Source organism: Ranitomeya variabilis, chromosome 1, assembly GCF_051348905.1.
Source record: "Ranitomeya variabilis isolate aRanVar5 chromosome 1, aRanVar5.hap1, whole genome shotgun sequence".
NCBI lineage: Eukaryota > Metazoa > Chordata > Amphibia > Anura > Dendrobatidae > Ranitomeya > Ranitomeya variabilis.
Genome location: NC_135232.1, coordinates 172,179,294 through 172,191,884, shown reverse-complemented (window position 1 = coordinate 172,191,884; position 12,591 = coordinate 172,179,294). Strand labels below are relative to the sequence as shown.

The 12,591-nt window shown below is 47.1% G+C and overlaps 1 protein-coding gene across 1 annotated transcript in view; it reads right to left on the bottom strand.

The window, feature by feature from the left end:
• LVRN (laeverin) overlaps positions 1 to 12,591 on the bottom strand; it is a 228,735-nt gene that overhangs the window by 34,089 nt on the left and 182,055 nt on the right. The gene's annotated exons all lie outside the window — the stretch shown is intronic.

Genomic DNA, 12,591 nt, shown 5'->3' with positions numbered 1-12,591 from the left:
TATATCTGTGTTACCATGAGGCAGCAAAATTCTATGATGTTGGATATCTTAAAGGGTTTGTCCGATGTTTTACTATAAGGCGCCGCAGAGTGCTTTTAGGATTCAAAAGTCTGCAGTCACACAGAGTGACTGCAGGCCTTAAGGGTATATGCACACTAAGTATTTACTGCAGACATTTCTGCATCAAAATGTGCCTCTTGGAAGAAAACCTGAGGTTTTCGCCATGTTTTTGTGTGTGTTTTTGATGGATTTATTTAAGCTTTTTTTTCCCTATTAGTATGAATGGGGGGAAAACTCTGCAAAAACACTGAAAGAATTGACATGTTGCAGAAACTTCTTCAAATCTGCAAGAAAATGTCATTCAGTTTGAGATAAGAAAAAGGTTTCATTTTTCGCTACAAAAGCAGGCTGAAAAAATGTGGAGAACATACTTTTAATAAAGAACAGGATGGCCCCTTTAACTTGTCATTTAACATAGCAGAAGCCACACTAACTCACAAAAGTTTGCTGTATTATGGATTCCCATGAAATGTTTGAGATCTTCAGAACATCTACAGATATACCATTCATGCAAAAATATTTAACATCTGCTTCTTCTATATTGATTTCAGCCATAAAATATGAAAATCTAATATCTCAGGAGGAGCTTCATTTAATTCTAAAACATGTACAGTCATGGCCGAAAGTGTTGGCACTAGTGTTGAGCATTCCGATACTGCAAGTATCGGCCGATACTTGCTGTATCGGAATTCCGATACCGAGATCCGATATTTTTGTGATATCGGGTATCGGTATCGAAACAACATTAATGTAAAAATGTGTAAAAGAGAGAATTAAAATAAAAAATATTGCTATACTCACCTCTCCGACGCAGCCTGCACCTTACCGAGGGAAGCGGCAGCGTTCTTTGTTTAAAATTCGCGCTTTTCTTTCCTTTACGTGAGTCCCGGCTTGTGATTGGTTGCGTGCCGCCCATGTGACCGGGACGCAACCAATTACAGCAAGCCGTGACGTAATTTCAGGTCCTTCAGGATTTTAAAATTACGTTCCGGCGTTGTGATTGGTTGCGTCGCAGTCACATGGGAGACGCAACCAATCACAGCAAGCCGTGACGTAATTTCAGGTCCTTAAGGATTATAAAATTACGTCCCGGCTTTGTGATTGGTCCGCATCCCGGCAACATGGCCGCCATTAACCAATCACAAGCCGTGACGTCACGGGAGGCTGGACACGCGCCCATTTTAAAAAGCGCGCGTGTCCAGCCTCCCGTGACGTCACGGCTTGTGATTGGTTAATGGCGGCCATGTTGCCGGGACGCGGACCAATCACAGCAAGCCGTGACGTAATTTCGTCACGGCTTGCTGTGATTGGTCCGCGTCCCGGCAACATGGCCGCCCTGACCAATCACAAGCCGGGACTTCACGTAACCAAGTAAAAGCGCGAATTTTAAACAAACAACGCTGCCGGTTCCCTCGCTGAGGTCCAGGCTGCGTCGGAGGGTGAGTATAGCGATATTTTTTATTTTAATTCTTTCTTTTACACATTTATATGGATCCCAGGGCCTGAAGGAGAGTTTCCTCTCCTTCAGACCCTGGGAACCATCAGGGATACCGTCCGATACTTGAGTCCCATTGACTTGTATTGGTATCGGGTATCGGTATCGGATTGGATCCGATACTTTGCCGGTATCGGCCGATACTTTCCGATACCGATACTTTCAAGTATCGGACGGTATCGCTCAACACTAGTTGGCACCCTTGAGATTGTTCAGAAAATTAAGTATTTCTCCCAGAAAATTATTACAATTGCACATGTGTGAGGACACAACATTTAATTTTAATTACTCAGATGTAAATTCAGGAGGCACATAGACATACGCTTTTATCTTTATGTTGACTTTTGAATTTATGTGTATTTTCTTTTGTTGGTCAAGTAACAGACCATTTGTTTGTAAGAGCATGAATGTTGACTTTTGAGTTAATGTTTGTTGTAACTTATTGTCTGCTATCTTTGCAAGGCAGGGATGCAGGGTTATTGATCAATGGATGTTTGCTAAATATGTTGATTGACCATTATGTGGGTCCTGTGACTTGTTGACCCACAAAACAGATAAGGACGAACTATGCAGATAGATTAAATACTCAAACAATGCAAGCTACCGTATTTTTGGGACTATAAGATGCACTTTTTTCCTCCCAAATTGTGGAGGAAAATGGGGGTGCGTCTTATAGTCTGGATGTATGGGCTCTAGCTGTGGTGGGGCAGTGGGGGAACGGTTTTGGCAGAGCACTCGGGTCACAGGAGGCTGGAGTCGGCTGCTAAAGAGAAATGAATATGCACTCATTCCATGCCCATGAGCGTGGAGGGCAATGAATATGCATTTTTTTCTGGCATCCTGGTATGATTGGCCCCATCCTGTTGCTGGTATGATTGGTCCCATCAGAAAAGATAAAAAAAAAAAAATTATACTTACTTTCCTCCGCTCCCTCGCAGTGTCTTGCTCAAGTGCTAGCAGCTGCCGGAATACTCACCGGGACCGTTCATCGCAGAGAGCGGTGAGTATCCATTCCTCTTCAGTAGCATGCAGTGTCAGCCGGAGCCTTCCTGCTAATGCAGACACGTGGGCCGATACGTAAGAGAAATGAATATTCTGAATATTCATTTCTCTTAAGTATCGGCACACGTGACCGCCACAGCCGCAGGTAGCCGCTGGTTGACACTGCGCACTACTGAAGAGGAATGGATACTCACCACTCTCTGCGATGAACGGTCCCGGTGAGTATTCTGGAAGCTGTGCTCTGCTTGTGAGCAGCACATGACATCCCTGCCATTGGCTGCTTACAAGCATTATGCAGCTGCTGGCATCGGAGCAGGACACTGCGACTGCGAGGGAGTGGAGGAAGGTAAGTGTAATGTTTTTTTTTAAATCATTCCTGATGGGGCCATGCATACCAGGAATGGGATGGGGCCAATTATAAAAGAAAAAGGATGGGACCAATCATACCAGGAACAGGATGGGGCCATTTATACCAGAAAAAAGGATGAGACCAATCATACCAGGAAAGGGATGGGGCCAATTATACCAGAATAAGGATGGGACCAATCACACCAGGAACGGGATGGGGCCAATTATACCAGAATAAGGATGGGACCAATCATACCAGGAACGGGATTGGGCCAATTATACCAGAATGCGGATGGGACCAATCATACCAGGAACAGGATGGGGCCAATTATACCAGAATGCGGATGGGACCAATCATACCAGGAATGGGATGGGGCTAATTATACCAGAATAAGGATGGGACTAATCATACCAGGAACGGGATGGGGCCAATTATACCAGAATAAGGATGGGACCAATCATACCAGGAATGGGAAGGGGCCAATTATACCAGAATAAGGATGGGGCCAATCATACCAGGAACGGGAAGGGGCCAATTATACCAGAATAAGGATGGGACCAATCATACCAGGACTGGGATGGGGCAATCATACCAGAAAAAGGATGGGACCAATCAAACCAGGACCATGATAGGGCCAATCATAGCAGGATAAGGATGGGGCCAATCATACCAGGATAAGGATGGGGCCATGCATACCAGGATAGGGATGAGGGGGCCATGCATACCAGGATAGGGATGAGGGAGCCATGCATACCAGGATAGGGATGAGGGGCCATGTGTATCAGAATGGGGATGAGGGGATCATATATACCAGGATAGGGGGATATTAAGTACAGAATTGACTATTTTTTGCTTCAATTTTTTTTCCTAATTTCCTCTTCTAAAACCTAGGTGCGTCTTATGATCCGAACAATATGGTAATCTCATCCCATCTCCCCCTTGACCTCTGGATGATGGCTTGAAGGACAATAGTTGTGGACTATATAAGGGGGATGTCTCTGTAACTAAATAATCAAGTGACTTGACAGATCAACAGCTATGACACAATAACTCCTGAAAGAACACTCTACTAGGACAACATAGCTCCATCAAGAGGGACCTCTACAGGATATCAGCTTACGGGACCATGGCCCCGGCTGAAAAAATACAGATCTACTCTGTTGACCACCACTGAACCCATGAATATGTTTGGGGAAATCAGGATTTGGACCCACCAGTTGCCTGAGCCCCATGAATATGTTTGGGGAAGCCAGGATTGGGACCTACTGGTCACCTGACTCCATGGAGACATTCGAAGAAACCAAGTTGTGACCATCCGGTCACCTGGCCACGTGCCTCAATGGACTGTCACCTTCCTAAGCTTGTTGTTAACTCTTCTCTGTGGGTGTCACATGTGGGAGTTGTCAGCCCTGGAAGCCGTGGAGTCGCAGCTGCTATAATCCTGCGGAAGGCTGAGACTCTGTCATTTTGAACCATCTTGGGCATTTTGCTGGGACTCTTCTAGGTGTTATTGTCTGTTTTGTGGTTCAATAAAATATTGCCACACTCTTTTACGCTCACCCTGTGTTGTCTGAGTAGTATTCTTCACATGGTAAAAGGAGAATGGGCATTCAGTGGGATGAGCCCTGGTCCATGCGGTCTCGGGCCATTGGACTATAGCACTCATTGACCCCCGTGTCTCCACAACATGTTTTGTTATACACATGTTTATTTTCTTTGTGTGTACTGGAACAACAGAAAAAAATGGAGAAAAAAAAGGCAAATTGGACATAGTTTCATACAATGCCCCCCAAAATGGGATGTACAAAATTGTTACCATCTTGCCAAAATTGTGGGTAAACAACTTTGTTTCAACCATGTGAAGCTCGTTCAAACTCACCAGTGGAAAGTACCAGGTGTGGGCAATATAAAAATCACACCTGAAACCAGATAAAAAGGGGAGAAGTTGACTCAATCTTTGCATTGTGTGTCTGTGTGTGCCACACTAAGTGTGGAGAACAGAAAGGTGGAAAAGAGAACTGTCTGATGACATGAGAACCAAAACTGTTGAAAAATATCAACAATCCCAAGGTTACGAGTCCATCTCCAGAGATCTTGATGTTCCTTTGTCCACAGTGCACAAAAGAATCAAGAAGTTTTCATCCCATGGCACTGTAGCTAATCTTGTTGAATGTGAGCGGTAGAGAAAAATTGATGAAAGGTTGCCATGCAGGATAGTCCGGATGGTGGATAAGCAGTCCCAATCAAATTCCAAAGAAATTCAAGCTGTCCTGCCTTCTCAGGGTGCATTAGTGTCAGCACTGACATTTGAAGGAAATGAAACTCTATGGCACAAAACCCAAGGGGACCCCACTGCTAACATATGGTCATAAAAAAGGGAAATTGCAGTTTGCCAAAATTTACATGAGTAAGTCAAATTCCTTCCTTGTGGACAGATGAGACCGAGATAGAGCTTTTTGCTAAAATCCATCATTCTACTGTGTACCGAAAAAGGAATGAGGCATCTAAAGAAAAGAGCACAGTATTTATAGTGAAATATTGTGGTACAAATACAGTATGTTTTGGGGTTGTCTGGCACTGGGTGCCTTGACTGTGTGCACGTCATCATGAAATCTGAAGATTACCAAAGGATTTTGGGTTACAAAGTGTCAGAAAGCTGGGTAAATATACTTCAAGAAGCACCCAGACAAGGCTGGAAACAAAGCGCTGGAGAGTTCTGAAGTGACCAGCAATGAGTCTGGATCCAAATCCCATTGAATACCTGTGGACTGGAGAGATCTTAAAATTGCTGTTGGGAGAAGGCGCCTTCAAATATGAGAGAGCTGGATCAGTTTGCAAAAGAGGAGTGGTCCGAAATTCCAGTTGAGAGTTGAAAGAAGCTTGTTGATGGTTATCGGAAGTGATTGGGTGCAGTTATTTTTTCCCAAGGATGTGCAACCAAATACTAAGTTAAGAGTGCCAACAATTTTGTTCCTCCCATTTTTTAAGGGTTTAATGTGAAATTATGTTCCAATATACACAAAAGAAATAAACATGTATAACAAAACATGTGTGTTAGGAGTCGAGTTCCCGCTGCTGCACAGGGGGAATCTCGAACCATGTCTGCTGCGGTCTCTCATTCTGCATCAGCCGCAGTGGAGTCTGCTCAGCGGAGACGTCGGTGCCAGCGTCTTGCTCAGTCTCACTCTGTGCAAAGGGTTACTGCTGCTTTTCCAGCTTCTGCCATTGAAGCCAGTGCTGGGCAGCGGCGAGCAGACGCTTTTGGGACTAAGTCCTGCTTTTCCCCTTCTGAGCATACCAATGGCAAGATCTCCCATTGGAGGGTCACATGCTCAGATACTGCAGCAGATCCCATTGGTCCTCCAGGAAGGTCCTGAAGGTGCTCAACTTCTGTGGCAGCCTCCCATTGGTCCTTCTGGGAAGGTCCTGTACATGCTGCAGCTATAAAAGGTTTGCATGGCCGCACGGCCATGCCTAGTATACACTTGTTTATGTGTGTGTGTTGTGAGTGAAAGTCGCTCTTAATCATCCCCTCCCTTGTGTTTGAATGCTCGCGTAAGGAGGATGATTGTAATCTAGCGCCTGACTAGTAACCAACATTGGTACACAAACAGCGTCTATTGCTGTTGTAGCGCCCCCACTGCCGCAGGGCCGAGGGGTACCCGGTACCGGGCCTCTGAGTCTCTGCTCTGGGGCTGTCACGGCGGCTAGGCCCCGGTCCGTGACCCTGCCGTGGGGCGCCCAGGGGATTACTAGAAGTGGATGATGTAGATGGGGGTGAGGCTGTAGTGGTGCGGTGCAGTAAATAACGAGGACACCAGGTTGCAGTCTCTTTACCTCTTTACTTAAGATCTCTGGGTCCTCAGTCCGGAATACGGTTCACCAGGCTGCGCAAGTCCGGCCGGTCCAATGGCACCTCCGGAGTTCTCCTCACAGGTGGAAATCGGTGCCTTCCTTCTAGCGCTATGTGTTGTGGTCCTTCCCTGCTGTGCTTACGGAAAGTCCCCACAACCGTTGTGTCTGTTTCTTAAGTTCCCTCACAACTCGATTAAATGATGTTCTTCTAATCCTCCGTCCCTCCCTGTTGTTCTGGTTGGGACGGCACCCGTATGACGGGTAGGCTCGGAGCTCTTCCGGGACCCTAGAGTCGCCCCTCTCCACATGTTGCCCCCAAGACTGCATAGGTGATTTAAGTTAGACAGCCCGCCTTAGACTGACTGTCCTGCCGCTGTTTAGAGTATTGCTTGAAGCTGAATGTTATGATACTCCCTCGGCGTTCCGGCCACCGGTAGTGCGCCTCAGTGGGGTGTTGCTCCGGTCTTACAGCACGACCCCCACTGGTATTTCTCCTTTTGCTTGATCTCGTTTCTCACTCAGCACAATCTATCTCGCTTCTAGTCCTTCCTTGGGCACCGCCGCTACCCGGAGCAGGCGCGGTCCCGTTACATTCGTTCAAGTTGCCAAGCCTCTGTCAGGATCCCACCCCTGACAGAGACCCTACTGTATCTTCCCCCACAACACCCTCTGCCACAAGGTGTTGCCTGGTTCCAACCCAGTCAGCTTTCTGATCTAACTTCCTGCCTGACCCCCAGTTTACCCACTATGGTGGGGAGTGGCCTAATGAATAGAACCCTTAGCTCCCCCCGGAGGCCCAGCTGTGAAATGTATTGGTGTCTGTGATACCTGGTCAGATGAACTCCTTCAGTGCCATCAGACGCACCATAGCTCCCCATAGTGGCGGAGCCACAGTACTGCAACGACCAGGACTCTGGGGCGCTGCACTCCCCCCTGGTTAAACACAGTACTCCGGGACTGGGAAGAAAACAACAATACAAGTTAGCAAAAAGACATACAGTTTTGTTGAGTGCAATAACAATAAGTATACTTGAACAGGCTTCCCTTTATGGGAGGTAAGGACACTTGAACGTTACAAACATGGTTAACATTATAAATTACAGGCTATAAATAACTCCTGTTACCCAACCGGGTATTCTACTAAGTGCAAAATTGTTGGACAATAATTTAACATCGCCTTTAAGGACATACACTCTTTATCCACTAAAGACCTTCCTATAATCACATTATAAGGTAGTTTAACTTTCTCATTCTCCTTCTTTAAATCTGCAGGACCGCCTGTCCTATCGGCACCAGACCTACTGCCTCTCCTTTCGGTTACAGGACCGCCCCGTTCAGCCAGGGCCTACTGCCTTTTCACTACTATACACAGTATAGAACATAACATTACTTTCAGTTTAAGAGCACTGAGCCATCTCTACATGACTCCTATGAGGACTCAGGGTTTACCTTCTATCCTAACTATCTATTATCATTATCAAAACATTTTCTTTTGAACACCCTTCTCATTATCTTTCTTTCTAATATGCATGCTGGACACCACGTCTACCCCTACGGGCCCACTGCATCCTTCTTCTCGCTTTCGCTTTCTTTCCGGAACATCATCAGCATTTCTTCACAATTAACTAGTTAAATACATATAACTTTCTCATGTAAACATTATCATCATTTTCTTTTGTCAAACATCATTGCTACTTATCTTAAAGCAATATCATCGTTTAAGTGCGACAGGCGAACATTCCCTTTAAGAGGGGACTAAGTCTCTATGAGGTAGCACGCCTTCTCAGGCTACCAGTCCGTACTCAACAAAGGTTCCAGTGTGGTATCTTCACAAAGAGTCCTTTTTGAAGTAAAACCAGTAAAAAGCCCCTTTGAGAAGGTGCAAACTATTTACAAGCAGTTTGTATCATGCACTGTTCATGATTCAGCAGTTCTTTTCAACAATGAGGAAACAGGAAACAAGAGCAAAAGCAGAGGAAGGGATCCCGGGTAAACAAAGGGATCCCTTTAAGAGTTAACCCTAGTCGGGTTTAAAGCAGCAAAAAGCAGGGAAACAAACAGTTAACTATGTACAGTTTCAGGTTTCCGAGGTTTAGTTGAACGGCTTCCAGGGCTGCACCTGGCACTTAACCCCTCTTGGCCCGGGAAGGGTGAAGTCCAAGGTTGCACCCAGTGCTGGACAAACGCCGTTAATCCGTCTTTCATGTACGGTTAGGTCATGCACAGCGATGGAGGTCTGCGCAGCTTGACTAGGGGCATTTGCTGCAGCAGAGGTAGCGGCTGCTGCAAGATCAGTCACTGGAATGGAGTCAGCAGTTGTGGCACTAGCAGTCGCTGGAGTGGTGTCGGTCGTCAGGGCAGGGTCGTTCTTCATACCTGCTTCAGACGTGGCCCCTCCAGTGCCGGTCTGCTCTGCCTCCGCTGGGATCTGGAACGCTAGTTGCGGGGCCTTGCGCTGCGGCGTCGTCATCTCCGTTTGCAGCATCTCGCTTTCCGGCAGGGCCTTGCCTTCTGGCTTCGGAGCGCTGGAACTTCTTTCCTGCTCCGGACCAGATGAGGCTGCCGACAGATGTCTGGTGAGGCTCCCGATGATGGTCTTCTTCCACCCGGCCTCAGTGCTCAGCTGCGTCCGCCGGGGTCGGTCGCTGAGCTCGTCCACTCCGGCCTGCAGGAATTCAGTATCAGCGGTGGAGGCCTGGTTGCGGTGCCCCTCCGGGTGGCTGGGGGAGTCCTCTGCTCCGACCCCACGCTCCGGCTCCGGGCGGCTCGCCATGGTGTCCTCCATGTCGCTCACTCCTTCTTCCTGGTCCTTTTCCCGCTCTCTCCTTCGTGGGCGGTGTCGTTTTCTCGGTCTCCGCCCTCCATTGAGGATTAGGAGGCGGATCTCTGCTGCTGACGGACACGTCCTCACGGTGCAGAAATATTTAGACTGGGCGGCCATTGTTCTTCGCGCTCTTCAGCTTCCCTACGCCCACTCCACGCCCCTCTTCTTCTCCTGCGCTCTCCTTAGCGCTGCAATGGCGGCGGTTTTGGCGCGAACTTTTTGGCGGCAAGTGACAAGCCACAGTCTTTGCAATAAAGTACAGTCCAAGCACAGTAAATCACAGTTCCAAGGCACACATGACCTGATTCTTCAGGCTTAAGTAGATCCTGTTTGTGACGCCAAGTTGTAGCGCCCCCACTGCCGCAGGGCCGAGGGGTTCCCGGTACCGGGCCTCTGAGTCTCTGCTCTGGGGCTGTCACGGCGGCTAGGCCCCGGTCCGTGACCCTGCCGTGGGGCGCCCAGGGGATTACTAGAAGTGGATGATGTAGATGGGGGTGAGGCTGTAGTGGTGCGGTGCAGTAAATAACGAGGACACCAGGTTGCAGTCTCTTTACCTCTTTACTTAAGATCTCTGGGTCCTCAGTCCGGAATACGGTTCACCAGGCTGCGCAAGTCCGGCCGGTCCAATGGCACCTCCGGAGTTCTCCTCACAGGTGGAAATCGGTGCCTTCTGTTGTGAATTTGCTTTTTGCTCCCTCTAGTGGTTACTAGTTTTTTGACTCTGGTTTTTCTGTCATTCCTTTTATCCGCACCTGGGTCGTTAGTTAGGGGTGTTGCTATATAAGCTCCCTGGACCTTCAGTTCAATGCCTGGCAACGTAGTTATCAGAGCTAGTCTGCTGTGCTCTTGTCTACTGATCCTGGTTCCAGTTATATCAGCTAAGTCTGCCTTTTGCTTTTTGCTATTTGTTTTGGTTTTGTATTTTTGTCCAGCTTGTTCCAAATCTATATCCTGACCTTTGCTGGAAGCTCTAGGGGGCTGGTGTTCTCCCCCCGGACCGTTAGACGGTTCGGGGGTTCTTGAATTTCCAGTGTGGATTTTGATAGGGTTTTTGTTGACCATATAAGTTACCTTTCTTTATTCTGCTATCAGTAAGCGGGCCTCTCTGTGCTAAACCTGATTCATTTCTGTGTTTGTCATTTCCTCTTACCTCACCGTCATTATTTGTGGGGGGCTTCTATCCAGCTTTGGGGTCCCCTTCTCTGGAGGCAAGAAAGGTCTTTGTTTTCCTCTACTAGGGGTAGCTAGATTCTCCGGCTGGCGCGTGTCATCTAGAATCAACGTAGGAATGATCCCCGGCTACTTCTAGTGTTGGCGTTAGGAGTAGATATATGGTCAACCCAGTTACCACTGCCCTATGAGCTGGATTTTTGTATTCTGCAGACTTCCACGTTCCTCTGAGACCCTCGCCATTGGGGTCATAACAGTTTGCCAGGCCAGTATTAAATGTTTAATGCATTGCAGAAGAGGGATTATAAGAAAGAAGATTCTGAGTTTTTTTTTTCTTCTTCCCCTTTACCTCAGAGTGGCTATGCTTGCTGCAGACATGAATGTCCAGACCTTGATTACAAGTGTGGACCAGCTGGCTACTCGTGTGCAGGGCATACAAGACTATGTTATCAGAAATCCTAGGTCAGAACCTAAAATACCGATTCCTGAACTGTTTTCCGGAGACAGGTTTAAGTTTAGGAATTTCGTGAATAATTGTAAATTGTTTTTGTCCCTGAGACCCTGTTCATCTGGAGATTCTGCTCAGCAAGTAAAAATTGTTATTTCGTTCTTACGAGGCGACCCTCAGGATTGGGCTTTTTCGCTGGCGCCAGGAGATCCGGCATTGGCTGATCTTGATGCGTTTTTTCTGGCGCTCGGTTTACTTTATGAGGAACCCAATCTTGAGATTCAGGCAGAAAAGGCCTTGCTGGCTATGTCTCAGGGGCAGGACGAGGCTGAAGTGTATTGCCAAAAATTTCGGAAATGGTCCGTGCTGACACATTGGAACGAGTGTGCACTGGCCGCTAATTTTAGAAATGGCCTTTCTGAAGCCATTAAGAATGTTATGGTGGGTTTTCCCATTCCCACAGGTCTGAATGATACAATGGCACTGGCTATTCAAATTGACCGGCGGTTGTGGGAGCGCAAAACCGCAAATTCCCTCATGGTGTTGTCTGAACAGACACCTAATTCGGTGCAATGTGATAGAAAAACCGCAAATTCCCTCATGGTGTTGTCTGAACAGACACCTGATTTAATGCAATGTGATAGAATCCTGACTAGAAATGAGCGGAAAATTCATAGACGCCGGAATGGCTTGTGCTACTACTGTGGTGATTCTACACATGTTATCTCAGCATGCTCTAAACGTATAGCTAAGGTTGTTAGTCCTGTCACCGTTGGTAATTTGCAACCTAAATTTATTCTGTCTGTAACTTTGATTTGCTCACTGTCATCTTATCCTGTCATGGCGTTTGTAGATTCAGGTGCTGCCCTGAGTCTCATGGATCTCTCATTTGCTAAGCGCTGTGGTTTTACTCTTGAACCATTAGAAAATCCTATTCCTCTTAGGGGTATTGATGCTACACCATTGGCAGCAAATAAACCGCAGTATTGGACACAGGTTACCATGTGCATGACTCCTGAACACCGCGAGGTGATACGTTTCCTGGTTTTACATAAAATGCATGATTTGGTTGTTTTAGGGCTGCCATGGTTACAGACCCATAATCCAGTCCTGGACTGGAAGGCTATGTCAGTCTCAAGTTGGGGCTGTCGTGGTATTCATGGGGATTCCCTGCCTGTGTCTATTGCTTCTTCTACGCCTTCGGAAGTTCCGGAGTATTTGTCTGATTATCAGGATGTCTTCAGTGAGTCTGAGTCCAGTGCACTGCCTCCTCATAGGGACTGTGACTGTGCTATAGATTTGATCCCAGGCAGTAAGTTTCCTAAGGGAAGACTGTTTAATCTGTCGGTACCTGAACATACCGCTATGCGTTCATATATCAAGGAGTC